Genomic DNA, 5,636 nt, shown 5'->3' on the forward strand with positions numbered 1-5,636 from the left:
TTGTATGATTCCAAGTACAAGGATTTTAAAGGCAAGTTGAGGACTAGATGGTTAGGGAATTATGCCATAGAAAAATGTCATGATAATTGTTCAGTACACATAAGAACCATTGATGTAGAGGTTATCCCTTTACTTGTCAATGGGTACAACTTAAAGTTCTACAAGAAGACCTTATCGAAGAAATACTTCATCAATGGAATCAACAAGACAGTGATGGTGGTGGAGCAAGTCTCAGCTTCCAGCCCGTCAAGTCCCTGGAAAAAAAAAAGGAGAGAGACTTAGGTTAAAACCTCCATGAGGCACCTGAGTCCCACTGTGGGGTTGAAAACCTATTGAGGAGACCCAATGGTGTTGACAAAAAAATAAAAATATAAATATCTCTAGGTGAAAACCTCTTCTGAGGCACACAGGGCAGGGAGCTAGGATGAAAACCTCCTTGGAGGTAGACTAGTTGTTTTCACAAAAGAAAAAAAATAAAAATAAAGTAATTTTTTTTTGGAAATGTTGTTTGCAGGTCAGAAAAGGAGAATAAGCTCAACTTGCGAGGAATAGAAGGGCCTACAATATCCATATTTCAATCCCTCCATCTCATATTCTTCATTATCTCATCCATTCTTCCATTCATGAACTCCTCCAGCTCAGTTTACACAGGCTCTGTGTTTTCTATAGGATTCCCTGTAATCCTACAGGTTTCCTTGTAAACCTATAGGAGTTCCCTATAGGAATTACAGCGGCCTTAAAATCCCAAGAAAAGTGATCTTAGAGCAAGGGGATGACAAGCCTGTGTCTAAAAAAATAAACATTCACTCCACCACATCATCTCCATGCCTTCCATCACCATATTACCCCTGCATCCATCCAATAAGTCAATTCAATATATATATATATATATATATATATATATATATATATATATATACAGTTTTCAAAAAGAAAAAAAAAACAAATAGAAGAGGAAGAGAAGGAGGATAGAGGGACAATACTTGAAGACCACAACTCTCACCTACCATTCACTACAACCCTTCTCTACTCATGTCAACAACCCTCATGCTCCAGAAGTGAGAAAAAGTATGAAAGTTTAGGGGAGAGGTAGCTACAGGACATCCTGTAGGTTTCCTGTAGGAAATCCTGTAGCAACCTATCCCACAAAGGAAACTTCTCAGGGTTGCATCCATCTTCAGCACAAAGATTCCAAGGTTGAGGAAGCTCCTCCAGAGCTCAGCAGCAGCAACAATATCACCACATCACTCTCCAGCACTTGCACATCAAAAGAAACAAGCATCAAAAGAGGCCAATACAAAGAAGGATATGCAGCAAATACATAGCATAGGAAATCATTCTCGAGCATGCATCATCATCAAAGCATCTTATCCACAGGTATGTCATCTTACTCATGGTCTCTCATTAGTATGATATTATTAAAACTATAGGATTATGTAAGAGTTGGGTTTATAAGCAGAGGTGGTCAGTTAACTTGGCCACCTTCGGCCAGTCAACAAGGAGAAAACAGTTAGACCACTCCACATGTGGCAGCAGTGAAATTAGAAGAAAAATGAGATAAGGCCAAAAATGGTTAATTTACGGAGGAATTAAGTGGGAGATGATTACTAGGTATGGTGGAATGATGGACTTATAGTGGGCCAATGGTCCAAAAGGAGGTTCTCGTACTTAGACAACCATCACACCATCCCACACGATCATCCATATAAGGAAATAAAACATTGATTCCCGTGCAAAGAGGGCATTAGAAATCTCAAGAATTCATCGAAAAGTGGTTGCTCTCGGCCTTCTTGAAGCAGCACCTACAGGAGACAGTTAACATTTTGCAACGCAGGAAACCTACAAGATCCTACAAGAAAACCTACAGGATACAGAGCATTTAATCTACAGGATTATCAATGGGCACTAAAGGGAGGAGAAATCAAAGGTTGTCCTCAACAGAATGAAACAAGTAAGGTAGGAGCTATACCTTCCATGTTTTCCTGTTAAAAAGAATGAAAATCATCATTTGATTAAGGAAATTACAGTCTAGGAGAATTGTATTGCAGAGTTAACACTCCATCCTCTCTCACCCACCAGAATTCTTGATTTATATTCATCCAAGCCTCCACAATTACCAGGGAAAAATGACAGGAGGTTTTAACAAGAGAGAACCCACAAACACAGTAAGGATCCACCAACATCCTCCTGTAGTAGAAATTTTCACAAGGCACCAATGGATGGGGTTCTTTGAGAGGATGAGAGGATATGATGATGAGGTGGCCAGAGACTTTTCTCTCTCACTCATACCCCTCACTAGGACCCATGCCACTACTGTGGTGAAAGGAATATCAGTAAAAATCACCCCTGAAGTTATAAGCGGAATCACTACACTCCCTTTAGGGTTACCTTGGTGTCATGCAGAAAGAGTCAATTTTGCGGACAAAACCGACCTCCCTAGAAACTAAGGCTTTTCTAGTGACAAACAAAACAATCAAGCACTATCTTTCCCTAAATATGCATTTAAAATAAAAGCAACCAGGTGTTTAAGGCTTACCTTTAGTCCAACGCTGTTTGTAGCAGCCAAGTCTCTTCGATCCAGATGAGCTCCTCTCCTTGAAGCCTGCATACACAAATAAGCAAACGATTACATAGCACCTGAATAACTCATATAATAAAACATATTCATCATAAAGACCAAGGAGTCTATGAAACAAATTATATATAACAACTTGTTGAGAAAAATGAACTTAATTGTATTAATTGGAAACAAAGGAAACCTTACAACCAACGCCTTGGTGTTGTGCAGGTCCCTCCCAGGGTCCAGCAAGAGTTCTCCTCTACTTTGATCAGCTCACCCACTTCCAAATGAAGCTAAGAAAGGAATGTGATCTCTCCTCTCAAGCTCTATAAGGGAGTCCTAATTTCAGCAGCATCTACCCTTAGGAATGTTCAGCTTTCAACCTCTTTTGCCTCTGGCCCAATGCCTGTATTTATAATGCTTTGGAGGAAGTTAAACAGGTCCACCATCAATGGGATAAGCCCCTCTTTCAAAGGGATAGCTCCCCTCTTCATGGGATAAGTTCCTCTTTCATTGGGATGCATGAACCATCTGGAGGCGCTCAATCCACGTCAAACCATCTTCTAGAATGCTCTAGAATCGACCGCAAGTAAGTTTTTTGAAGTAAAACTTGCGCCTTTTGACTTTTACAGGGGTACGCACCCACCCCTTTACAGACAGAGTGTACAAGTACGCAGGTATTATGTACTTGAGGTGCGGGCCCGCAGGTAAGAGTAAGAGAAAGTGCGGAACCACAGTTATATTGATTTTTTAAAGGCTTTCTCTCTTTTTTGGAGTTTGACATGAGGAGCAGAGGTATAAGACTTGCCAAGGAGGACAATATGGTTATTAATGGAGCCATACTGACTGCAAATAGTCATGGTGACAAATTTTAGTGTAACAGATTGCCCCCTAAAGTGCGAGGTCTGTAGTAGATCAGGGTTTTATATCATCTAGGAAGGGTGAAGCACTTTATCATTTCAAGGATTATCTTGTGGAGAGCCCAGTCGGAACCTGCAAATATTCAACACAAAATACATATATGAGATCATATCAGCGCTGAGGTAGGCATTCCCATACTCAGATCAAATACTTAACTAACAAACTAACTACTGCTCTGATATAGGAATGATTTCGCAATACATCATAATTATAGACATATGTAGACACAGTATGGACGCAGCCATCTGTTTATAATTAGTCTACTGTATAATGAATACAAAACTCCTCGCAACCTGGATGGCGGAAACTAGATCCAGGGTCTTCATTTCTGCTTCCCGAAATAGTACGATTCTATCCATGCGAATAAATGAGTTGATGTCGAACATGGTAGAAACCACTTGATTACCAGTCAATGATGTAAACTGTTAACAAGTGTGAGAGAGACCACCAGTGATGTTAATGGTTCTCAAAGTACCCAGTACAATCCATGAGATGTGAGTAGATGTTTTGATGTCGAACATGTCACGGAATCCTTCGATCGAAAGTCAATGATGTAAACTGTCGTCAAAGGCGAGAAACCTGCCATTGAGGCATGCAGATTTCAAGGTACTGATGATTCCTAGATCATCTTTCTAGATAATGTGCTGATGTCGATAGAAAGCGATCCGTCGTAGGCAAGCCCACAACACGAAATCATAGATCAAGTTGAAGAAATTTAGCTGTAAGGACTGACTCAGGGATGGTCAAGATGGATGACAGATATTTTGCAGATGAATGGCTTATTGGCAGTGACCTCTTGAACACATAACGACACAACTGATGGCTTGGTGACAATTGACCCAAAGTTAATACCCAGAAACCGGCTGAAGACTTTCAATGGGGTTTGATCAACTGTTAGGCAAAGGATTTCCCAACCCAGGTGAATAAAAGTGTCGTGTTCAAGAGTGGTTAGAAAGTATGACAAACAGACTCATTTTACTTTCCTTTCCCCCACCATTTCTGGCAATTACCTCTTTATTTTTTACAAGCTTGAGGAGGATAACATTTGCTTGATTATAAGCTCATCCTTCGGATGAGTCCAACTTAGTTTAGATTCGAACCCTAAGAAGGAGTGGTTCGTTCCTGTTTGTAATTGAACAGGTCCTTTACTGTGAAATTTTAACGAGTCCAGTATAGGAGAAACTCGGTGTTTTTCAATTTTAGAGAGTCTGAAAAACTTAAGAAGACTCTAGGGTTGACCTTTTTTGTAAATTTGTGTCTCCCAAGCCCGAAAAAGTATAAAATAATACTTGAGAGAACCGCTTGATCTTTACGACCAAGGAGTACTTTCATGATTAGTGTCTCTGATCTGAAATGTAGAAAGCGATCAGGGACACGTCGTTTTATTTCCAATATCGAATTTGAAACGACAAAAATCCGACAATCTTTTCATGTTTTGACGGTCAGAAAAGGGTTGTAAGAGGACTGTCTTTTTAATTTTGTTTTAACGAGTGTAAAAGAAACGCTCGGCAATCTTTTCATATTTTAGGAGTCAGAAAAGGGCTTAAAAGAGAACTCCAAGGTTTCACTTTTTCGTAAGTTTTAACGAGTTCGAAAAAATGATAAAAATGCACTCATGGTTTTCATTTTTGCATAAGTTTTAATGAGTTCGAAAAAATGATAAAAATGTACTCATATGGCCGACTTTCAATTTAATTTACGAGCAGGAAAAGACGGAAAGAACTCGGCATTTTCATTTTTTTTACGAGAATGAAAGATAGCAAAATAATCTCGGGACTTTCATGAGTTTAACGAGTCTTGATAATAACTGAAATTGACTCGAGATAGGTTTCATTTTTACAAAAGCTTGAAACAGAGAAAAACTATGCTTCAAAGTAGTTTCATTTTTACGCAAGCTTGAAACAGAGAGGAAACTGTGCTTGAAAATAGTTTCATTTTTACATAAGCTTGAAATAGAGATAAAACTGTGCTTGAAAATAGTTTCATTTTTACACAAGCTTGAAATAGAGATAAAACTGTGCTTGATGCCCCCTAAGCATAACTGCTAGAGCGCATGCCCCCCCAGCTTCATTTCATTCAACTAAGTACATTAATCAATAGCTGGATGGAATGAAGGTTTAGTTACGAGATCATTTGAAAGACTCGACCTAAAACT

This window comes from Pinus tabuliformis, chromosome 1_2, assembly GCF_031772625.1.
Source record: "Pinus tabuliformis cultivar Carrire ecotype Pingquan chromosome 1_2, CPIR1, whole genome shotgun sequence".
Lineage (NCBI taxonomy): Eukaryota > Viridiplantae > Streptophyta > Pinopsida > Pinales > Pinaceae > Pinus > Pinus tabuliformis.